Below are 25,710 nucleotides of genomic sequence, written 5' to 3'. Positions count from 1 at the left end.
CTATGAATTGAGGTTTTGGGGTGTATGTGTGGGGGAATGCTGTTGCTAGACGCGTAGACACCTGGGATGCACGCTGTTACTAATCCACAGTATTTGCTCAATAGTGTGTTGAACACTGAAATACATGAGGGAACCGGTACGACTGAAACGTATATTTTATTGCTGATTTGTGAAATATTCCTGAGTTAACATATGAAGTTTGCCCCAACTATATTGTATGTTGCCTGCGCATGGGGAGCACCTGAGACGCTAGAAACGAGGACTGTACTCTAAAGTATAGCAGTTTGCAGCGCACCACCCAGGATTGTTTTGACTGTTATCTCAGATTGGGAGTTTGGAGGATTGCTGGTTACATTATCGGATTTTTGGAATTATTAAAGCATATATCTTTTTGTGAGACGACAACTGTTAAGAGTAGATTCATACAGTGTACCATGCTGCGAGTCAGCGAGCAAAGAGGGGTATGTAATGATGAGCTGTGTTTAATTAATACAGCTGTTGGGCTGCCACGCACACAATTTCACCTGATGCGTTGGAGGGTTAATGTCTTCAGTTAAGATTGGTACATGGGGAAAAGCTTCGCGAGCATCCGAGATGGCGGCGTGAGCTAAGAGCTCCCGAGACCCTCGCTGCCTCCTACATATATACTGAAACGAATACGGATTATTCGGATGGAATATTGAAGTGCAGACCCGGCAGAGGCACTAGCTGATTTCCAAAATGGATTTGGACATTGGGAACCTGAATTACACCGATCGCAACTTTCTGGCCCACAGGGGTGGAAGGGCATGGAGCTCAAGTGGCACCAATACCCAGGCAGTAGTTGAACAACAACGGCTAGCTGCAGTGGGATAGATGCCCCTGGTCAACTTTCGGTTTTGTTTTTGAGACCTCACTGGTGAGCGAGGGTGTTATCGACAGATTGATCATCGGCCTGCGCCGGGCGCTTCACTCTGCAGTGTATCTACCGCAAGTACTTGGTGCGGACTGGGAGAAACCCTTTCTCAACCTGATCATTTGAATTCTAGTGGGCTATGAAGTGCGGATATTGACAACAGGTCGCACAGGGCCCTCCGGGGCACAGAACCCAATATGGCGGGCAAGCAAGACGGAGACCGACGGAAGACCGAGTTCACCGGCAGGGGCAGTCTGACGCAGGTGGATAGTATCGAACGATTCACCCAGCCGAGGGGATCACCCGGTACCATCCCTAAAACTACCGGAGGGGCGAATGTGACTTTTGAAGACCCAGAGGAATTGACCCTCCAAGTCGTCATGGGCGCCATTGCTGGCATGAAAACTTCAATCGGACAACAATACGAGGCTCTGGCTTTAAAGTTGGATACCGTGGCTGTGGATGTCACCTTAATCAGGGCGGACCTCTACAAAACGAACGAGAAGGTCAAATCCCTAGATTTGAAGACAGCCAGTCTCACTACCGACGTTTCTGACTTGAAAAAAAAAGGAGGTCCGTAATTTGCAAACTGCCAACGAACAGTTCGCCCGCCGATTGGAGGATTCCGAAAGTCGTGCAAGGCGGAATAACATACGCATTATTGGTATTCCTGAAAAATCGGAAGAAACCGCAACGGATCTTTTTGTGGAAGATCTGCTCCTCAATCATCTCGCCCCCAAAGGCTTGAGTAAATTCTTCGCGGTGGAACGGGAGCACAGAGTGCCGGGCGGGAGGCCGAAGCCGGGTGCCCCACCAAGTCCTATTATCGCTAGGATTTTCAACTTCCGCGATAGAGACGCTATTTTGCAGGCCTCGAAAGTGGGTGGACCCGTCAAGTTTGAGAATACTACAGTGAGCTTCTACCCGGACGTCACTCAATCTGTCCAAAAACAACGATTGGGCTTTCAAGGAGTAAAAAGGCGGATGCGAGACATGGATTTGAAGTACGCTATGCTCTTCCCTGCACGGTTGCGGGTCGAATATGAGGACAAGGCCTTTTTCTTTGACCGCCCAGATGTGGTTAGTGACTGGCTTGACATTCTGCCCGTGAGAAGAGATCCGGCAGACGGCTCTGGGGGTACGGAAGACGGCGGATCGGCGCAAGAATAAGGAATATTGACTAGGTTCCCTGAACTATTGCATAGTGTACTGCTGGGGGTCGCATATCGTATGTATAAATGTGTTTTGCTGCTACTACGAGGTGGCGGGAGAGACAGGGACTCGTCCTCCTCTGGGGTTTCTTTTTGTAGACTAGTTAGTGAATGGGGCGACAGGCACACTGCAAGTTGGGGTGGCTGATGGGTCAGACGCAGGGGTGCAGGGAGGGGGGTAGATGCTTGGTTTTCTGGTTGGGGGCGGGGGTTGGGTGTTGGGGTTTGATTTGGTTTTACACAAGGTGCCGTATTGTTTGCTTATTGTCCGCTGGTGATGCGTCTTTCTCTGGGATGTGGTCACTATTGGGATGGGGGATAGGGGGTTGAGACTAATGTCATGGAACGTCAATGGTCTCGGGGACAGAATTAAAAGAGGGGTGGTTCTCCAACTACTCAAGAGAATGTCACCAGATGTGGTCCTGCTACAAGAGACACACCTTATAGAAAATTCCTGCTCAGCCATGAACAGACGAGGTTATCGTCTTGTCGCTCATTCGGGCTTCACCTCCGGGTCTCGGGGGTGAGGGTAATGATCAGAGCCTCCCTCCCCTTGGAAATTGACGAGGTGATTTATGATGACAGGGGACTTTATGCAGTAATAGTGGGCAGATGGGAGGGCAAGACCATACTTCTAATGTCTGTTTATGTCCCACCTGGTCTGCAATCGTCCACATTTGAAGATATCGGTAAAGTAATTCTGAATCTCCCGGAAGGATTCCTGATAGTGGGTGGTGACTTTAATTCGGTTGTTTGTGGGAGGGAAGATCGTTATCCACCTAGGGACCTGCCAGGATCAAAGGCTTGGCTGAGTAGGCTTATGGACACTTTGGGATTAGTAGATTGTTGGCGCTTGCTACACCCTGGGCAGACACAATACACCTTCCACTCCGGGGCACATGGCAGCCTCTCTAGGCTTGATTATGTACTGATGCCAGCGGCGCAGGCCATGATGGTTAAGGAGGTTAGACATCTGCCTCGTGGCATTTCAGATCACTACCCGCTACTCATGGTGTTGGAAACTGGTGTTGGAGCAGAAGGGAGGTTAGCTCCCATAAACCCATGGTACCTCCGCAACCCTAGGACCCGTGCAGCATTGGTTAAGTCTATAGAGCACTATTTACTTGAAAACTTGGGGTCAGTGTCCTCTGCTGTTTCACTTTGGGAGGCTTTTAAAACAGTTATCCGTGGGCAGGCTTTGTCGTTGATTTCCTGTGCCAAGAGGAGTAAACATGAAGAAGTAATCCGACTTGAATCTGAAATAGACGAGTTGGAAGAAGATTTGGAACATGATGTTACTCAGGAGATATTTCATGTCTTAGTCTCAAACAGAGTGATTATAAAGCACTGGTCACTGACACTGCCAGATCCATGAGTAGAGAGCAGCAGGGGCGTTTGTATGATGTTGGGGATAAGGCAGGTAAATTGATTGCATGGCTGGACAAGAAGGAGAGAGCGAGTCGGGTGGTTCCGGTGATTGAAAGTCAGAGTGGTATGAGAGTTACTGACCCAGTGGAAATAGTGGAACGCTTCGCAGAATATTATCAGGGGGTTTATTCTCCCGTATCGGACAGACCCGAAGAGGACTGGCACTTGTTGTTGCGAGACATAGCTTTACCCCGCCTAGCTGACGAAGACAGGGAATTGATGGATGCTGTACTGACTGCTGATGAGATTGCGCTGGCGATCCGTTCAGTGCGTTCAGTCAAAGCGATGGGACCAAACGGCCTCCACATTGAACTTTACAAACTAAGACCCGACAAGATAGTGCCATATCGCCGGGCTATGTTTCTTGAATCGCGTGATGCGGGCCTCCTCCCCCATGATCAAAGGCTCGCAACCATTGTAGTTATCCACAAAGAGGGAAAGCCGCGAGAACATTGTACATCCAATAGGCCCATTTCACTTTTGAACGCCGAGCCTAAGATTCTGGCTAAGGTTCTGGCGAATCGCCTGATAACAGTCATTGGTTATTTAGTCCATCCTGATGAGTCCGGCTTTATTCCAAATCGCAATACCACACTCAACATGCGGCGTCTCCATGGAGTCCTCGCGAGAGTGGCGTCCATACGTGAGCCGGCCATCTTGGCATCCCTGGATGCAACGATGGCCTTCGATACGGTGGAGTGGCCATACCTTTGGGCCGCGCTCGCAAAGTTTAGTTTCGGCCCGGGATTTATAAGATGGGTAAAACTGTTATACGAGGAGCCGCTGGCCCAGGGAGTGGTGAATGGCAAAGTCTCTGGCCCCTTTGTACTGGGGAGAGGCACGCGACAGGGATGCCCGTTGTCCCCTCTCCTCTTTGCTCTGGCCTTGGAACCGCTCGCTGCCTGGCTGCGTTGGCAGCCCTCGATGAGGGGTATCAGCTGGACCCCGGAGTTTGAGGATCGCATTTCGCTCTAAGCTGACGACATCCTTTTATATCTTTGTAAATCACCCCCTAGCAGTGTCTGGGAGAACTATGGCCTCCTTAGTCATAGTGCATGTGAGGCATTGTTGGCATGCTGTGTGGCATGTGTAAGAGGGGGACAGGTTTGCTATGAAAGAAATGACTTATTTAGTGGAATGAGAATTTGTGGATGATTGTGTAACAATAATAAATGCATGGGGCTAGTGGCAGACTGTATGAAAGGAAGGGCTATTTGTATTTAAAGAATGTAAATCGAGAGAAGATTTCTGGTATCTAAAGTCCAAAGACAATAGAAATAGAGGAAGGACCGACATCATTATTCTATGACATATATGCCTTTGGCTGGGGAACTTTCAGCAGAATAGATGGCTCACTGTTAGTTCACAGGGGCTTTGAGTGAGTTTTGACCAGGGTTCAAACCCCAGCTGGGGAAAATCTTTTTTTTTTTTTTTTTTTTTTTTTTTTTTATTTCTAAATTCCACAAATGAAAGCTGTGCCTTTGTAAATGACCCCCTAGCAGTATCTGGGAGAACTATGGCCTCCTTAGTCATAGTGCATGTGAGGCATTGATAGCATGCTGGGTGGCATGTGGATAGGGGGGACAGGTTTGCTATGAAAGAAATCACTTATTTAGTAGAATGAGAATGTGGGGATGATTTGTAACAATAGTAAATGCATGGGGCTAGTGGCAGACTGTATGAAAGGAAGGGCTATTTGTAATTAAAGAATGTAAATCGAGAGAAGATTTCTGGTATCTAAAGTCCAAAGACAATAGAAATAGAGGAAGGACCGACATCATTATTCTATGACATACATGCCTTTGGCTGAGGAAATTTCAGCAGAATAGATGGCTCACTGTCAGTTCACAGTGGCTTTGAGTGAGTTTTGACCAGGGTTCAAACCCCAGCTGGGGAAAATCGTTTTTTTTTGTTGTTTTTTTAAAAATTTTATTTCTAAATTCCACAAATGAAAGCTGTGCCTTTGTAAATGACCCCCTAGCAGTATCTGGGAGAACTATGGCCTCCTTAGTCATAGTGCATGTGAGGCATTGATGGCATGCTGGGTGGCATGTGGATAGGGGGGACAGGTTTGCTATGAAAGAAATGACTTATTTAGTGGAATGAGAATGTGGGGATGATTGTGTAACAATAATAAATGCATGGGGCTAGTGGCAGACTGTATGAAAGGAAGGGCTATTTGTATTTAAAGAATGTAAATCGAGAGAAGATTTCTGGTATCTAAAGTCCAAAGACAATAGAAATAGAGGAAGGACCGACATCATTATTCTATGACATATATGCCTGTGGCTGGGAAAATTTCAGCAGAATAGATGGCTCACTGTTAGTTCACAGGGGCTTTGAGTGAGTTTTGACCAGGGTTCAATCCCCACCTCGGGAAATTATTATTTTAATTTTTGTAAACAATTTATTTATTTTAGCAGAGTCAAACATAGTCCTTTGGAAATGCTCCACTGATAATAATGAAAGACCAAGTAGAAAATCTATGGCATATGTCACATCAGATGTGGCATATGCCACATGACAGAGTGACACGTGTCACATGCCAGACTTGGGCTCCAACTCTTACTGCGCTGATGCGTGTTTCAAAGGAAAACAGAATGTCGATAGCATGGACATTCTGGCAAGCACAGAATGCACAGCGCATGAGTGAATGAAAGGAACACTTTGAAAGGAAGACCCAGGCGCGTGCACATGCTGCCTGCGAGAACGCTAACCATGTCTGAGCAGAAACCAAGTCACATTACAACACATTAGCATGTTGTAAAAGAACACGAGAGCAGTGGTCATTGAACACGAGCTGGCACCCTATTGGAATGTTAGGGAAAATCCATCCTCTAAGATGGCGGCCACATGACAGTGATGATGCATCGAGCCTCTTAGTTGAGCAGGGTCCCCTCATTGTTCCCTCGTTACACACACTGACACGTTATGTTACGCAAACCAGAATTCGTTTGTATCCCCTCTCGCTTGCAGTGGGCCAGCATATACAACAGATATTTGCCAGCAAACACTGAGCTATCTGCATTTAGCTGCCAGCATGGTCTGCCCAGGACGAGGGGAGGCAATAGTCATGGGATACAGGTGCACACTGATTCTCGGCCCTCTATGTCCACCAGTATTAGGGAGGAGATGGTACCTGAGTCTACACCTTCCATGGACACTGGAGACATGACCAGGCGTGCAACGCCCATTGGGCTCAAAGGACTTCAGCCCCCCCCCCCTCCCAACCCCAACCCCCCCCCCCCCACCCCCACCCCCCCGTCGTGTGTGGCAGCCCGGGCTGAGACAGCTTTCCAGGCGCAAACACAGCCGCATCCAAGTACTTCACAGGTCTTAAAAAGACCATTTGTTTGTTAATGAGGCTTTGTTGTTTTTTCACCCCTTCTTAAAGCCCCTGCAGCTCCACTCTCTCCCTAAGGAGCCTGATGCTGAGTCACCTACACACCCTCCTTAGTTACACTCTCTGCACTTTCCACCAGTTCTGGCTTTTAGCCAAGGGACCATATAACCCCAACACAGCATGTCCCAGAACACAGTATCCCCTTGTTGGCTAAAGTTAGTACTTGCTAAAAATTCAAACATGATTGGTGCTCACAGAGTCTCCTTTTTAGGGCATGTTTGGCTACTAGGCCACTTCTGCAATGCTATGTGCATCCCAGGTAATATGAGATTGAATATACTGAATGTCAATTTGCAGTAAAAAAAGGGAGTGTTTACATTATGTTCAACCCTTGGAAAATAGCACCATTGGGAACCATATGCGTTCCCTTAGTGCTGGAGCAGCATGCATTGTTTACTTCTTCTTGGTGTTAGCAGTGGCATAGTTAGGGGTTGGCAGAGGTGAGCAAGTCGTGTCTGTTGAGTACCACCATTTGCCTGCCTCCGAGAACAAGTCGTCCGCCATTACTCCCCCAAATAAGTCGTCCACAGGTTGACCCCCCCGCTCTCATGTGCACTGGTGGCAAACCTAGGGGCTGCCCCGGGTGCCAGTAGGTACAGCTATGCCACTGGGTATTAGCCACATACACACACACCAATTTATGGTTTTCTGAGCATATATGGGCAAGAAGGGCCCTGACATCTGAGCATCCTCAAACCACTGACCAGGACTGTGACCCATTCTCTTCAAGCGCTGGCTTAGCATAATGATGGCAGGACAGGTAGAGACCTAATTTACGCCTTTAAATGCCAGAGTGATGTTAGGTGCCCTTGACATGATGTTACTCATCTCTAGTGTAGTGCTACCTACACTGCCATAGCAATGGCACTTCCCTATATATGGTGGGCATTCATGGCATGATGGCGCCCATCTCTGGTGCAGTTTTATGCAGACATAATACTTATAAAATAGTCAAACTTACCGACTTTGCCAATGCTTGTTAACTCATCTTTGTCCTTCATGCTTTTCATAATGCTCTTAGTTGTTATAAGTGGTTAGCCTGATACAAAACAATTACAATAATTGTGCACAGCTAATAATTAGTTATCATATGGTTCATTACATATAACATTATAGGTGCTGGGCGTAAGAAGTAGGGGTGCGGGGGAGGTGGGGGGGGTGTTGCAGCACACCTAAAAATAACCATTCTGCAGTTCAGAAGATGTATCAGCAATAAAGGGGCCTTTATATTTAGTTTTTATGATATCACATTTGCTGCCCGCTCAAAGGCAAAGGTCAAATGTCAGGCTATGCTTTTGGACAAATCCCTGCTTATTTAGGAACTGCTGTGTACTTCGATTTCACTCACTGCAAAGTGAGAGGATTTTGTACAAGTGACCTAGGCCCAGATGTAGGTAATAGCAAATTACCGAATGGTAAATACCGAATTTTACCGATTCGGTATTCACTATTCGGTAATTGCTATGTAGGTAAAAAATTCGGTAAAAATACCGAATCTGTAAGATTCGGTAATTACCGATTCTGTAATTACAGAATCGGTATTTGCCATTGATTCCTATGGGCCTTGAAGCCCATAGGATTCAATAGCAAATACCGATTTGGTAATTACAGAATCGGTAAAATTACCGAATTTACAAGGGGGACAGGGTGTCACTTTGACACCCTGTTGCACCCCTGTTTCAGGCTTGTGTGCCATGTGGCACACAAACATGCCCTTAGGGCATGTCTGTGTGCCACATGGCACAGGTGTAAATGCACAGATGTGCATGTACACTAGAATTCGTTATTTGCCATGGAATAGTATTCCATGGTAAATAACGATTCGGTAAGGGCCTGTGGCACTGATTACAGTGCCACCTACATCTTGATTTACAGAATCGGTAAATTTACCGATTCGGTATTTTACCGAATCGGTAAATATACCGATTCTGTAAATAAAATGCCCCCTACATGCCAAATCCCAAATACCGGTCGGTAACGGCCGAAATCGGCCGTTACCGACCGGTAATTGGCGACCTACATCTGGCCCCTAGTTGACAATCTTGCTGGGCTGCAGGGAGTGAAAAGAATGACTGTAGGATGTCAGTTTTTTTCTAATACAAAACAACATTTAAATACCTGTAAATAAACTGTACACATGTTTAAAAAATGTATCAGGAATTAGGAAAGCACAATTGAAGCACATTTATTTGTTATTCTGAAGTGTGATGGAAACAAAGATTTTAATCGAGACGCTTGGTGCAAATGATAAATATTAGCTGAAACCCAATTGCGACACCTCATTGTGTGCTACATAGTTTACCAGCAACACTGAATGTCTATGCAAATTTAGTGGCTATTTCAACTGAAACTGTGCTCTCACCAGTGATCCAAAATACACTACCAGCTAAAAACCACAACATGACCGCTCTCCTGCTGAATGGGCATGGCACTTGTGTGGGCTTATTTACGAGAGGGTTGTGTCACGTTTGCACCATTCTGCAGCACACATAGAAAGAGGAATATATCTCCCAAGATCGTTTTTGTGCCAAATGGTGTCCTTCCTGCACAAAAACATTCCTGCATTCAACACAGGCACCCTTGCACCAGGGTGCGGGAGTGCCTGTGTTGGTGCTAGTCCACCAAAAGGGTTGCCAGGGAATAGACAGAAATGAATGACACTTTACCCCGCACACATTTACAACGCGTGCCATTACCCCACATTTTTTACTTCGCAAAATCTTTTACAAAGCAGGGCTTTACAACGCAATCCATTACAATTCAATTTACTATTCTAACTCCACCAGGGTGTTGTAATGGGGAATATGTTGTTATGGTTTACGGTGTAAAGCCCTGCGTTGTAAAACATTTTGCAGAGCCAAAAATGCGGGATAATGACATGCGTTGTAACGCAGTCCTTGTAAAGGATGTTTACTGTCAGAAATGTGCTGTATTGACTTAATACTGCGCATTCCTGCCCTTTCCCTGTCACGCAGTGCAGCGCATCAAGGTGATTTGCTGCGCTGCGCTGTATCCAGAGCTCATAATTGAGCCCCAAGGCTTTTGTATGATGCTTGGATTTTTCACAGTCCCTGTGACTTCAATGACATAGCATTAATGACAGAACCCCCACTCTGAAAACTGTCCCAGCACCACTGTATACAATTTAGCTACACGTTTAACAATAAATGATACAAATATGTTTTTTCATGCATTTATTCACCAGGTGCAATTGCTCACAACTTACTCATTATTTCTATAATATTTTCCCTTGTCTGACAACAATGCAAACTTTTGAAGAGTTCACTTGAATTAATGAGTCATTGCAGCTCTGAACAACATTATCCTGCTTTGTAAAAGGACGGAATTCGTGTTGTAGTTCTCTATGACCTACTTTACAGAAGACAGAAGGTGCGCCATGGAAACTCGTTGTTGGAGATCAGTGTTTTCTTCTGTGTTGCTTTGACATTTCAATGTGCTGTGGTTACGCAGCCTTCGCCAATTAGGTTCTATTGTGAAGAGGTAAGTGGATAGGAGAGAGTTTCACACAGTCGAAGAACTGCCAAACAAGGTGGGCACGACTAACCCTACAAGGCATGGTGTACTAACGCGCTTTATTGAAGGTACGGCACCCAGGCAGCCCAAACAAATATTACTATTTTGTGGGGTTGGTTTATATCCCCTGCTGTGGGATAAGTTGCCGCTCTCAATGCGCGTGCCTTCTTTTATAGTCTTCAGTGTCACGGCGCCCTCCCCTCTCACAATCTCTTTGTAATATTTATCTCAACACTCCTCTGGAACAATTTTCAATTGTGAAAGGGGGATGTCCACCTTGCTATCAGAAAAATACTCAAGCTGATGGACGTAATGTTGCACAATGGCAAAACATTCACCCCCCCAGTCACAGATGTGGGTTTAATCCATCGTTATTTTGCTCACCAAGCCACCCCAGTTCTGACATAGCCATATGCAAATCAGTCTTGACCCTGTGCCTCATGGGAACAGTCCAGCCTGAACTGCCAAGCCATGTCTTCCCTGGACCGGAATCAAGCATCCTAGTCCCAGTTTCTGGCTATCAGCCGTCTTCAGCCAGGATAGCTTGACTCCAGTGGCGTAGTGAGCACGGGACCCACGTCTGGGCATACCCTTCCCACATAGGGTGAACAGCAAAATACACAAGATGATGGACGGAATGTTGCACAATGGAAAAACATTCACCCCCAGTCACAGATCTGGGTTCAATCCATCGTTATTTTCCTCACCAAGCCATCCTAGTTCAGATATGGCCATATGCAAATCAGTCTTGACCCTGCTTATTTACTTTGTTCATGCTATTTTCATGCTCGTTATACTTGCTTTTCTTTTCTCTTATGTATTTTGCATTTACTCATGTTTATTCCTTCAGATGTATCTTATTGTCATATACATTTTTTCTGTTTCTTCATCTGTATCCCCTTCCCACCCCTTTCCTATCTTCAATAAAATCAAACTTAAAAAAAAACCACTACAGTTTCATCATACGTAAGATTCCAAAATGCTGTTTCAATACTTTTTCTTTGCCTTCACCCAAAGCACATATGACAATAGTCCTGCAAACACTCATCTGGCTACCTGTACCTAAATTAGAGATGTTCAAGGCACTTTGCATCACCCACAGAGCTTCCTAAGGTAAGGGACCTCTATACCTACAAAACCAAATGAATTAGGACACTATGCTCCAGAATTGCATCATAAATTGTCAAACTGTGGCATGGAGATCCCCGAAATGTTGATGCTCCGAAACGTTATCTTAACAGGTTGATAAATTGGAGACATTGTAAATCCTCGATTTCATGAGGCAATGTTTCCCCAAGTTAAGGCACCTCCCATCACATCAAAAATACAATTAATAAAGAACGGGCCCGTCGGGGAGGAGCTACGACACTGACCAAGATGGCCGCATAGTCTCCCGGCTCCGCTGACCTCCGTCCTACGCTCGCTTATCCTGTCGAATATCCTGATCTCCTGCCCCGGATTCGTGTGGGTGAACTAGTCGGCACCCCGATGGTGTGACCACGGAATTTTTCTGATGTTCTGGGGTGAAGTAACATCGAAAATGTTTTGAGGCCTAGCCCAGACTGGAAGCCGGGGACTCGATTGCTGGTCTACCCGGGTCCAAAGTGAACAACAACGGACTGAGGAGAGTGGTTGGGTCCGGTCCTTGGAACTTTTGAAAATTTCTCTGGACTACTTTGCAACCATCTGCTGCCTGGTGCTGTACCTGAGGTGAGGTGACGGGTGGCGCGCGGTGCTGCGTCGCTGGGGGCCCCGGCCCGGGGGCCCGGCACTAGCACCGCTGGTGCCCCGGGGTGGGGGGCCCGCCGCGCGTTGCTGCGTGCTGCTGGCCTGTCCCTCACGGCTTGTTTCTGCTCCGGCGTATCCTGCCCCGGAGAGGGCGCCTCTCCGCGGGGATCGTTATGCCTGCGGACGTATGGAACTTGGCGGAACGGACCCAATGTGGCCCTTCCTTGCGGATGGTAATGGCGGAACTTGCGGCGCTTCACACGACAGTGAGGGCCCAGGTCAATCATTTACTGTCGGCAGCAGATGGGATCATAGGACCGGGAGCAAGCCCTGACTTGATTTTTGAGACCTGGCAGCCGACTTGCCTCCTGTTGGGTGCCCTAGTGGCGCGTTTGGACCCGGTGCTGGAAGCTGTGCCTGCCCCCGAAGAAATGGATCTCATCGTGTGTGCTGAGATTGGTGACTCTCTTACGTTCTCGGAAACATTGGTCCTACAGTTATCGGAACATTTCACTGCTTCCCCCATCCCGGACACTGTTGGCCCACACCATAATCTGTATCGGAACGAGTCGCACCCCCTCCCCAATCGATCTCCCAACATGGCGGATGTAACGATGCTTGGCTTCGGAGACGGGGAGGGACATCGTTTGTGCAAGCCGTGTGCGTTGGGATCTGCTCTTCCTCTCCCATTTACTGGCCCAAGCTCCGGCTGCTTCTGTGTGACTTTTGACTTACCGGGGATGGGGCTTTACTTATCCGAGGGACTCGGCAACTTTGATAGACGGGGCCAAGGCTGAGATTGTGGGTTGAATTGTTTACGATGGATCTATTGGTAACGGGACTGCTTCATTAACAGACGGATTCCGGGGCGGGGGGTTTGTGGTTCCCCCCGGGGCATTTTTGTATGGTGGACAACTTTATTCGTGCTGGCTTAGGGGGGCCCCCTTTGTTAGGGCGGGGGGGAGAGACCGGGAGCGCATAGACTATTGCCCTCCTCCACTTCCCCGTTGGGTGGGGTTTCCTTTCTTTCTCCTTTTTCTCTGTTTCTTCTATATTTCGGGTTTGGTTCTCGGGCGACAGGCACACTGCTGGGGAGGGGGACGTAGTCATCTGCAGGGGTGCAGGGTGGGGGGTTGGGGGAGGGGATTTTTCATTTTTATTTTGTTTCTATGGCCTTTTTTTCTCTTCTCTTATTTTTCTTTGGCTTTTTCCCTTTTCTGGGTCAGTGCAATGGGTTTCCTTTGGTATCAATCACTGCTTTTTCATCTGTGCCTCAATTTTCGTGGTGTTCTCTGGGTCTTAGGGCGGGTGACTAGCAGGCGCGAATTGACCGTAATATTCCCTCACATCCTGAACCGCCTGTTCCAGCGCCATTGATTTGACTGATTACTGTTTACTGTTGACACGTTTACTATTCTGCCTGCCCTTTTTCGTTGCTGGGAAATTGTTCGGCACCTGATCCTTCCATCCTATACTATAAAATGTAAACCTTTTACATCCTGTTTTTCTAATTGTGCTGTTCAGTGACCAAGAGTACGCTAGCATGGTGATTCTGCTCCCCGAGGTGCTGCATGTAATTAAAATTGCTCTCTGTTAATCTAGCTGCTTAGCGGCCAGCCCCGGGGGTTGTAGGCCCATACCTGTATTTGGTTGAAATGTCAATAAAGGTTTTCAAAATAAATAAATAAATAAATAAATAAAGAACGGGCCCACTCAATAACTGCGATCCAGATCAGTGGAATACATTTCAATGATTTGTTACAAATATTCATAAAATGTAATTCAGAATCATTGCAATGAAGGCTCTTTTCAAACAGAGCAATACAGAGTTTTTTAAAATCAGAAGGATTCCAAGTCCAGGGAAGCAGCAAAATAAATGAAAAATGGAGAGCATCTCTAAAAGAATCGAAAAGTCTTCTGGTCCTCCCCAAAAGTTTATATAGGGAATTGTCCCATAGAACAGAATGGAAAGTGCAGAATAATCATGGAGAGAGCAAATGTGTCACCTTAGTAGCAAATCAGAACACAGATTTATTAAATGTCATTTTGCCTCAGGACACTAGATGAATATTGATTCTGCCCACGCTATGCTAATGTCATTCGGAGATGGTAGAATGAGCTAGTTACATGAACAACAGCAAACTATTATGAATGAATAAGGTAATGTGAGCTAACATAATATACAGTTTTGTGACCAAGCTAGGAAGATTGTTTGAGAACAACAAGGACAACATCACCGGAAATAAACAAACATGATTGTGCTTGATTATGTGCTACAGAAATATTGAACAGTGAAATGTGTGGAGGGGGGAGGACATGTATTTTAAACAAGATGGCTACTGGGCCTAAATTGGGACCTAGTTAACAAACCGTGAAGAAAAGACACTTCTACATGACATAGGATTTTTTTTTCCGATGCAACAGCACATTATCAGCGTGTACATGTGCAATCGAGAGTAAACCTATAATCTTCATGTTGTTAATGATGCACAAAAATATGAAAGCACAAATCTCTTTCATAATACCTCCATATGAGCGGTCCGTGTTGGACCTGGTTTGGGTAAATGTGGGTCGTGCCTGCATTTGGTGCCACCCCTCCCCCCCACCCCCTGGAGTTACTGGATTTGTGTAGGGGTCTGCAGGCCTTGGAGCAGATCTGTGTGAAGGAGGGTCGCTGTCCATCGTCGCTGTCCATCGTCCCTCCCCTGCCCCCCTCCTGCAAGTACAGGCTGAGCATTGGGGAGCACAGGGGATTGTGGAAATGTGTGCTTGCATCCTGACATTGCTGTGGGCCTCTGAAGACCATGGGGGGCGGCTGAGAGACCTATCCATTGCACACCTGAGGACCTGGGGGAGATGGCCACAACAGGGAGTGCCGCAGTGGCTGTACCTTTGATAGAGCGCGCAGGTCACCTGGTCATATTTTTACCAATACTCACCTGGGGCCATAAACAACACAATTTATACGTGAGTCTTAATCATGTAACCTGTGCACTTTTACTCTCTAATCAGTGATTTATGTATTACGTTTTTAGGACCTATACCATTGACTTACCAATCCTTGTCACCGGTACCTAAAGTCCTAAGGGATCAAGGTGTTAGCATAATAGGTAGAAAGACAATAACATTTGCACTCATATAATAACCACAAACTCGGGAAAGGTTTAAACTCTTTATCTAGATTTTCTTAAATGTTTCAATCCAAACATTAAACATCAAATAATTTTCTATTAGAGAGATAACGATTAAAATGAAGATATGCAAAGATTTTATGAAGCAGTCATTAAGCATTTGATTTCGGGAAGGGTAAAGAAAAGGAAGCAAGGCTATGACATTTACCTACACGGTATAATTATCTAAAATGGTGTGACATTAGGGAGGGGAGAGAGAAGGAAACAATACAATGACGTACCCACATTTACTTATATTTACCTAGAATGGTGTGAAGATCAACCCTGGCCACGGGCTGGGCAAAGCACAGTACCCCGAAAGTTGCAGTCACCAGTAGGCTAGCAGGTGCAGATCAGAATCAGGACAGGTAAAAACAAGTTTTGGATCAGGACAGGACCACCAAATTTATTTATTTATTTATTTATGCAATTTATATAGCGCAAACAAATGCCCAAGGGCGTCTCGGCGCCAAAGGTTAAGACCGGCACCCACAGTTAAGTTGTTAAGTTGCAACGCCTGTGCTACTCCCTCTCTGCAGCTAACAGCCAGAACCCCGATTGGGTTATCGATTTCCCCGACAAAGTGCTTCGCCAGCACTTCAGCTCCCAGAACCCCGATTGGGTCAGCGAATCTTCTGACAGTGCTTCGCAGCACTTCTGCTCTTGATCACCTATTGAGTGAGTTGGGTCAGTGACAGGTCAGCTATTCGGACAAGTCGGACAAATTAACTAACTAAGCCTACCCTAATTATACTATTTTTCAGGACAGTGTACCACGCCCCAATGTTGCAAGTGTAAGGATCCCCAATTTTGATTGGACAAAAGGATGAGGAGAGGTCATCACACCATACCAAAATGAAACCTTTAGGAATAAATGAATGCACTGTATACCACTTATCTCTACTCTATTCCCATTATTTTATTTTAACTAGAGCATTAGGTATTAAACAGAACGAACAGCTTGGCAAAAGCAGTGATGCAAGCTTCTTGCATGTGAGGACACAGATCAGCCATCTTAGTACTAGTGCTCAGAAACAAAGAATTCCCTCCAAAGCATAGAGTACGTCATGTCACGTGAGTGTGACAGACGCATGCGCAGTGGAAAATCCCGCGTAGCAGCAGCTATTTTAATGCAAGCAGATTACTATTAGTAAAAGCACATAGAAAAGCTCCCCTAGATACTAGAAATGTCGTGTGATGCAATATTAATAAAACAAAACATGTTAGTTAGTACGTTATGAGTTATTTGAGAGGGTTGAATACAAGCAAGTCGCATTAGAACGAAGGACTCCTGAGGCGGAAGCCGGGAGTTTGGGGCTCCTATATTTTAAAATGTATTACTGTCTACTCAGCTAGCGCTGCTTAATTTTTAAATCACGCATTTGCATGTATGTTCTTTTAATTGTTTCCCCCCCTCGACGCACTCCCCCTACCTTTGTGGCTTTCCCTCCTGGGACTCTTGTGGCCTTAGGGAGCCGATTTGGGGCTCCTGCTGATCACCGGCCGCAATTCCTCTCGGCTCAGTCTTCGGGCGCCATCTTGGGGGAGGACGAGGACAGCGCTCTAGTGTTGCGGACGATTTTGGGCCTATACACTATAAAATGAACACCACCTTCCATCCGCGCAGCCCGGAGGCGCGCCAGAGGCAAGCCCGTCTGTGCCCGTCTGTGCCGGACTGGGCCGTGGGCCACAAACGCTGGCCGTTTCCCCGGGACACCGCATTATCTATACACGTGAAAAACATCTGCATTTAAAACCTACGATTAACCCCTTGGAATATTTGAAATTCAGCCCGGATGACCCTTGGCCGAGAGGCTATGGTTGGGCGGGGTCCATGCAGGAGAAGAGAAACGCCGGAAAAATCACGGCTCTCCTCAACATGGTACTTTTGAACTGTAGGTCCCTTTCAAAACATGCCGTCGAAATCAATCTACTGATTCAAGATTTGAAACTGGATTTATTGTTTCCAACGGACACATGGCTGTCACCGAATTCAGGAGCAGATATTGTCATGGCACTCCCAGGTGGCTTCAGTATGCAATGCCAACATAGGCCTCAAGGGAAAGGGGGTGGACTAGCGATAATACATAGAGACAAATTTGTCTGCAGAGTATCAGAGGGTGGTGTCAATGACTGCGAAAGCACTCCCTTTAATTTGCAAATTACGCCGAATAAATCACTATCAGGCCTACTAATATGTCGCCCTCCGGGCAGTCCTGGTCAATTTACAGGATCACTTTTAGAGAACACCATTGCCTTAGCCTCGGTTGCACCCAATTTTATCCTACTGGGGGATTTAAATTTTCATTTTGATGACCCATGTGATAAGGGGGCTATGGATCTTAAGCTTGAGTTAAAATCCCTGGAGCTGGAGCAAAAAAATGAAGATGCCACCCATATTAAAGGGCCTCTTCTTGACCCCATATTTACGAATGTTTTACATTTGGTATCATGGCCCCCCTCCCTCTACCTTGGTCTGACCATTTTTTGGTCCCATTTGAGTGGCAAATTAAAACTGACCTTCCACAGACACAGGCGCCACGCACTTTAGAGAGCGTGTGGTCCAAACTCCCTTTGGAAAGCTGGACTCACAGACTGGAGCAGACAATTCCCCCTTCGGATCCTGACCCCGTAGAGGCAGATAAAAACTTCTCAAACTGGCTTAATAGCTCCCTTGACTCCGTCCTTCCTAAAAAAACACTGGAAAAGAAGAGCAGGGTTTTTAAAACTCCATGGTACACCCCTGAACTTCGAGAACTAAGGAAAATATGCAAAAAAGCCGAACGCACTTGGAGAAAAAATTGGGCCTCCCACAATAAATTTGAGTATAGAGCAGCTATGAGGACCTACAAATTATCCCGGAAATTGGCTCAAGCCGCTTACTATGAGGAGAACATTAGAACTTCTTCTAATTCATCTAGAGAGACATTTAAGATTGTTAAAGATCTCCTTAACACCTTGACTGCTGCAGCAATTCCCTCTCTGTGCTAACATTTTCTGGATCCCCTTGTTCATGACGAGCTCAGCTCGTCATAAGCACACGAGCAGTGTACTGCATGACGAGCTGAGCTCGTCATGAGCATGGAAGGGGTTAAAGCACCTAGCCTCCCGACTGTGCAAGAGGCATCGGAAGCTAGGTGCAATCAATTTGCCGCTTTCTTTGAAAGCAAAATTCAAAATATACTAAAAACTCTGCCGCAGAACGACCAATCCTTTGACCTAGCTCACTCTTTGGCCTCTCCTTCCGACCCTCGCCTTGACTCGTTTGCTCCGATTTCAAAGGACGACCTCCTAAAAATTCTGCATACCGTAAAGAGTGGTTCTCCTAATGACCCTGCTCCTATGCATAATATGAATCGGGTAACTGTCACCATTGCCCCAATAATCACAGACCTTCTTAATGCCTCCTTGACTCAGGGAATTGTCCCGCCCAGCTGGAAGCGGGCCATGGTCAAAGCGCTCCTTAAAAAACCAGAGCTCGATCCCGCTGAGTTGGCTAACTTCCGACCAATCTCGCTGCTGCCGGGTATCAGCAAGATGGCGGAGAAAATAGCCAATCAGCAGCTTTCATCTTTCTTAGAAAGTAATAAGCTGCTTCGCAACTCCCAGACAGGTTTCTGCCCAGGGCAGTGAACAGAGTCTGCCCTATTAGCAGTCGTGGAGGAGGCCAGATGCATCTTGGATTCAGGGGGATCAACTATGGTGATCCTCCTGGATCTAAGCGCAGCCTTCGACACGGTGGACCATAAGATCTTAATCCATCGCCTGAGCAACATGGGAGTGTCAGGTACAGCGCGGAGATGGCTCACATCTTTTTTGGAGAATCGAACCTTCCAGGTTTGGGAAGGTGCAGCACGCTCCAAATTATCCTCCCTCGAGTGTGGGGTCCCACAGGGCTCATCACTGAGCCCTACCTTGTTCAATGCTTATATGGCCCCCCTGGAGGATGTGGTGAATCCATTTGGGATTAAAGTAGTCACCTACGCTGATGACACCCAACTGGTCGTCTCGCTCTCCCAAGAAAAACACTGCGTGGAAAATCTTCAATCTTGTCTCTCAGAAATCCACTCCTGGATGAATGGCTCACGTCTTAAATTGAATGGAGCTTATGCTGCTAGGCCACCATATAACATCCTTACCTAATTCCATCTGGCCTGCCTGTCAGGGATCTGCACCCACCCCAAAGAATGAATTAAAAAGTCTGGGGGTATGGTTGGAGCAGGATCTTACATTTAGGACCCAAGCAAAAAAGACAGCGGGCATTTGTATAGGGTTACTTCGTTCTGCTCGTAAGATTCTTAACCTATTGCCAGAGCACTCGAGGAGACTACTTATTCACGGACTGATCCTATCAAGACTGGATTACAGTAATGCCCTTTTCTTGGCTGCCCCCGAATGTACAATTAATATTCTCCAACGAGTCTAGAACTCGGCAGCGAGACTGCTTACTGGCACTTCCCGCAGATCGTCAGCCAGACCTGCACTCAAAGCCCTCCACTTGTTACCAATTCGTGAAAGGGTCAAATTCAAGTCCTTATGTATTGCTCACAAGTCCCTGCAGGGGAACGGACCCCCCATTTAGGGCATCTTGTCTGCCCATACAAGGCCACTAGATCGTTTCGTTCCGATCATGGCAATTTGGCCATTGTTCAGAGAGTAAGGCGGACTCGAACTGGGGTCCGCCGTTTTTCAGTGAACGCAGCGACCCTGTGGAATGCTCTTCCACCCAGGATCCGGATGGAGCCGAGCTATCTGAAGTTCCGAAAGCTCCTCAAAACTTTTCTGTTCCCCCAGGACTCCTAGACGCTGGTACTGTCCTTGGTATTCCTTGTTCTATAGCGCTGGGACGCTCTCAGGCAGCCATGCGCTCTACAAATCCATTTTCATTTCATTTCATTTACATAAGCAACCTTGCTCCATCACCTTGATCGACCCTGCCTGTACATGCTGCCTGAGTGGATAGCGGTGCCCTTGTAGTGGTGCAGCTGACCTGGGTTGCTGCATGTGTGGATTTCCTGACGCGGACTTGGACTGATCCTGTCCTACTGCACTGGGGTAGGGGAGCGGCGTGTGTTTTCCTGTCGGATTGAAGATACTGCGGGTGGGGAGGGGCCCCTGTGTGTCCCTATGCCTGTTGGCCTGGATTGTTAGGGGACCCTTCAATGAGGAGACTCTCTTTGGCACGTGAATCTCATTGCGGAGGGGAGGGCAAGACGCAGAAACATTTGAGTGCTTTGCATCACGGAAAGAGTGGATCAGGGGGCGGTGGAGCAGTTCCTGAAGTGCAGGATTTGCACTCAGCTGTGTCCTGAGGGATTGTCGGATGTGTTCGTGGTTGAGAGAGTGCATAGGGCTCTCATCCCTCCCCCGCCCCCATGGGCGCAGCCCTGAGCCATCATAGCCAAAATCATTAGCTATCGGGATAGAGACTGTGCAAGGGAACACCAGAATCTCCAGTATGAAAATAATAAAGTGTCTATCTATCCAGACTATACTAAGCAAGTCCAGGATCTTCAGAAATCCTTCCCGGGAGTGAAACGTAAGCTTAGGGATTTGAATATGCAATATATGCTCCTGTATTCTGCAAAGCTGAAGGTGATCTTGGTGGGTAAGGCTCATTACTTTGACTCCCCGGAAGATGTTTGGGAGTGGTTGGCGATGGGCTGCCGCCTGGAGAAGACAGGGGCAAGAAGCGAAGATGGGTGACGCAGCCGGAAGGGGGCTGTCACCGGCAGCAGGCCTGAATGGAATCTCAAAATGTCCCGGAGGTGTCACAGAGGAGGATAACTGTGGGTGATGCCGGAACGCTGCAGTCTAACCCCCTGATGGAGAGTGCCGCAAATGTCGACTTACTGGAAGCTGCGTCTGCTAAACCAGATGCCCAGGATCAGAGTCTAACAATGGATGTTGTACCTGAGACCTTGTTGGAAGATGTTCCTGTAGGTGGCAGCGAAAGTGATTAAACATGGACTGCTGGTCTGCAGCGCTGCTTGCTGTCTCAGTACTACTATGCAGGAGGGCGGTAATGCTGTACGGTGATGCTTGTTTCTGTGGGGGCCGGGCGTGAGGCTGCGGAGAATTGAGCTACTAATGGGCTTGATGAGACTCAGGGGGGAGGATAATGCCTGGTTTAAGGCTATATGAAGCGGTGTATTTCAGAATGGCAGCGAGACTCTTGATTTGTGTTGGGTGAGCGGGTTGGGGCTGTTATGTTTTTTCTTTGTTGCTCCAGTTGGGCTTAGTGGGGTGCTGTGCACGTCCTGGAACGAGCGGTGGGTGGGCAAAATCGTCTTTGATGGTAGTCGAGCATTGTCTGTGGGTGGGGGGTGGGGGGGAGGTTTGTTGGGTCAGTTCTGGTTGTGTAAATCTACGTGCAAAAGAGCGTGTTGTTTCCGAAGAGTGCACAGTCCAGGTACGCTGCTAGGCAGGAAGTGTGGATGTATGGCTATGGCAGAACAGGTAAAGATTCTTAGCTGGAATGTCAGGGAGTTAGGCACCTGCACCAAACGGCATAGGGTCCTCTCATACCTTAAGCGGCATAACATAATGGTTGCGTGCTTACAAGAGACACACTTGGATGATCCAGGGGTGGGCTGTCTGGATAAAAAGTGGAGGGGACAGGTATTCCACTCGTCGAATTCTACCTATGCTAAGGGGGTATTGATTTGGGAGGCGCCCTGGGCTCAGTTTACATTGCAGTACGCCGAAGCGGACGTGGAAGGTCGCTTTGTGTTATTGCGGTGCAAACTAGATGGCATGGATATCAGTATACTAAATACCTATGCTCCTAATGTCGATGACCTGAATTTCTTTGTGGCCCTGCAGGACCTGATCGCAGCAGACTTAGATATTTTTTATTTATTTATTTATTTATAGTGTTTTATATAGCGCGGACATGACCCGTGGGTATCAGAGCGCTTAACATATGGAAAACAGATTGACATAGTGGTAACATTTATAACAACAAAACATATATAGAGGTAGGGCAGAAAGCTATCAGGGAGGTTAGAAAGGGGATTACCTAAAGACATAGAAGAATTAAACAGTTGACATTATAATAGTAATTATAGCAGCAAAAACAAATCAGGTGTGGGAGGTAATGTGCTGTCTACGGTGATTAAGGTAAGATATATTCCTAACGCCTAAGTAGTTAGTATTAGGGAGTGCCTATGTTTAGGTAGTGTCATAGTCATGCAGTCAAGTTCTATGAGGTGGTATTGTATATTATTAACAAGTCAATATCGGCGTAATAAGCCATAAGAGTAGTGAGGGAATAGTTGGATGCATCGAACATAAATATTAACACGTTCAAGGTATGGGTGATATCTTCCGGTGAACGGTATAGAATAGATATCACCTAATAGTGAGGTAGCAATAGGTTGTAGAGCCGATGCTTGAGTGGCATCAGTCGTTTGTCTTATTGGTTTTCCAAGTGTTCGTGGTGACTCCAGTCCTTTTTGGCAGAAATGTTCGTATCACAAGTCTGTGGGCATCTCTATATATGGTATTTACTCATCATGTGGCTTTTCAGTTCTCTTTTAAAAGCTGCGGTATTTTGAATCCTCCTGATGTAAGGAGGGAGTGAATTCCAGACTCTGGGGGCCGCTCCTGAAAAAGCTCGGTCATAAGTCTTTTTTTTCTGGAAGAATGCCGGCCGCAATAGCAGCTCTTTAGAGCTTCTTGTTGTTCTGTTGCCTCCCGATATCTTAATTTTCTTGGCGAGGTACCTCGGCATGTTGTAGTGGACCGCTTTATGTGTGATGCAGGCCATCTTCATTTTAATTCTAGCATCATAAGGTAACCAGTTTAGAGCCTTCAGGTGAGGAGATATGTGGTCGAATTTCCTAGTTCCTGTGATGAGTCTTGCCGCTGCGTTGAGACAGGCTTTTAGTGGTGCAGTGGATGTTTTCGGTAGGCCAGCTAATGTGGTACAGCCATATTCGATCCTCGAGATAACTAACGATTGGATGGCAAGTTTTAGGTCTGCTTCAGAGATAAAGGGCTTCAGTTTCCTTAGATAGTTTAAATGGAAGCGGGCGCCCTTGGCCATCAAGTTGATATGTTCTTTCATGTCTAAGTTCTTGTCTAGTGTAATTCCTAATGATTTAGCTGAATTAACTAGGGTCGGGGTGCAGTTCAGTGCTGTCACCAATTTCGCCCATTCCTTTGCCTCTGTGTAACTCCTTGTCGGTGAGATTAACAGGAATTCAGTTTTATTGGCATTCAGTTTCAGGTGATTGGCTGTAAGCCACTGCAATGCTCTCTTTAGAGTTTCATTCATAAGATCAATGTCTTCACTGCAGGCAATCTTCATGTATATTTGGGTGTCGTCTGCGTACATGTGGTAAGATATCTGTGAGATCCGAAGAATCTCTGTGAGAGGTTCTACATACAAGTTGAATAGATCAGGGGATAGCGTTGAGCCTTGAGGGACCCCTATTGTGTTAGGGCGAGGAGAAGAGGTTGCCTCGTTGACCATGAATAGCTGAGTCCTGTTCTGCAGGAAGGAATTAAACCACTTCAGTACGTTACCAGATAAACCCATCCTGTCTTGTAGTCTGGTCATCAGAATCGCATGATTTACCGTGTCGAATGCCGATGACAAGTCCAGTAGAATCAGTAGACACGCATGATTTTGGTCAAGGGCTTGTAGAGCGTCATCAACAATATGTAATATCGCAGTTTCCGTGCTGTGTCCTGTTCTGAAACCTGATTGGCAGTCGTCTAGTAGTGAGAACTTAGCGATATGTTGACTCAGTTGGCCTTGTACACATTTCTCAAGAAGTTTGGCCAGTAACGGGATGTTGGTCACTGGTCGATAATTGTTCGGGTCTGTTGCATCAGCTGTCGGTTTTTTGATAATGGGAACTACCTGCCCCGTTTTTAGGCAGTCCGGAAGGGTCCCTTGTATTAGTGAGGCATTTATTATCTCCGTCCAGATTGGAACTAGAGTGTGACTGATTTCTCTTACACATTTTGCAGGTAGCGGGTCTTGGTAGTGGTTGTTGGGTTTAAGTTTCGCTAGCGTTTTGGCGATCATTTCTTGGTTGTATAGTTCAAATGTGTCCCAGCTTGCCTTGTTTTTTGTGAAAAAATCCATCGCTGGCGCATTCGTCTCCTTTTTTGAAGGGGGAAGGGTCGTGATGTTAGCCGCTGATTTTGTGAGCTCAGCTTCTAGCAATTTAGATTTGTCCGTGAAAAATGAGGAGAATTTCTCACAGCTTATAGGATTTTTTGGGTTCTCTTGGGCGGTTTTAGTTAGTTTGTTTGACTGTTGTTTTAGGATCTCGAAGAGTTTTCGGGGTCTGTTTGTGGCATTGTCTAGTTCAGCCCTTATAAATTCTTTTTTGGCGTTGGTTATCTTTAAGTTATATTGTTTCCTCGTTTTTCTGAGGTCCTTCAGTTCAGGGGAGGCGGGATGTTGTCTCCATTTCCTTTCAGCCATTCTCAGTATTCGCCTGTCCTCGTTCAGAGCCTCATTAAACCAAGGATTTTTGGGTTTTTCCGAGACTCTTTTCAGTTTTTGAGGCAAGGTGTCATTGACAATATTACCGATTGAGGTTATATAGTGGTCAGTCAGCTCATTCACACTCTGCCAGTTGTTAGGAGGCTTGAGGTCTTTCTCACATCTTTCAACCAACATTTCAATATTAGCTTCTTTAGTATCTCGTATCAATTTTTTGACCCTGTGCGGTTGCATGTTCCTGCCCTTTTTCATTGTAGGTATCATGAAAGTTATAGCGTGATGATCGGACCAGTCACAAGGGTCTATAGCGGTAATTAGAATTTCTTTGTTTCTAGAAATTATCCAACCTAAAGTCGCTCCTTGTGAGTGAGTAGGCTGGGTGCATATTTGCGTGAGGTTTAGCTCATTGAGGAAGTCTTTGATCGATTTAACCATTTTGTCATTGCCATCGTCCCAGTGGAGGTTAAAGTCACCTAGGAATATGTTGTTAGCGTCTGGGTTAGAATTAGCAGTTATGATCTCCATGAGATGCTCTGTGAACTTTGCATTATCTCCAGGTGGGTGGTAGAACGCATGTAGGTTGTAGTTTTGATTATTTGGTGATCTTATATTAAGGCCAAGGTATTCACATGATTCTATAGGGTCTGATTGGAATTGGTTAACCTTTATCTCTGAGCGGTGAATGCACGCTATACCTCCTCCCACTTTCCTTGGTCTGTCTAACCTGATAATGTTATATTGTGGTGGTACTAGAAGATCCATGGTTGGGGAAGATGATTCATTGAGCCATGTTTCCGTGAGGATGGCCAGGTCGATTTCTTTGTTGATTATTAGAGCGGCTATGTCGGATGCATGTTTATTAGCCGATCGACAGT

The 25,710-nt window shown here is 46.4% G+C and overlaps 1 long non-coding RNA gene across 1 annotated transcript in view; it reads right to left on the bottom strand.

Moving 5' to 3' along the window:
- The window catches only part of LOC144772069 (uncharacterized), a 34,678-nt gene extending 19,030 nt beyond the window's left edge, over positions 1-15,648 (bottom strand). Inside the window, exon 1 of the long non-coding RNA XR_013599631.1 lies at positions 15,632-15,648. This is a non-coding gene — a long non-coding RNA (uncharacterized LOC144772069). The remainder of the gene's footprint in view (positions 1-15,631) is intronic.
- Positions 15,649-25,710: the final 10,062 nt, after the last annotated feature.

This window comes from Lissotriton helveticus, chromosome 8 (assembly GCF_964261635.1).
Source record: "Lissotriton helveticus chromosome 8, aLisHel1.1, whole genome shotgun sequence".
In the NCBI taxonomy this organism is placed as follows: Eukaryota; Metazoa; Chordata; class Amphibia; order Caudata; family Salamandridae; genus Lissotriton; species Lissotriton helveticus.
The sequence above is the reverse complement of the archived record's forward strand: the minus strand, read 5'-3'. Positions and strand labels throughout refer to the sequence as shown.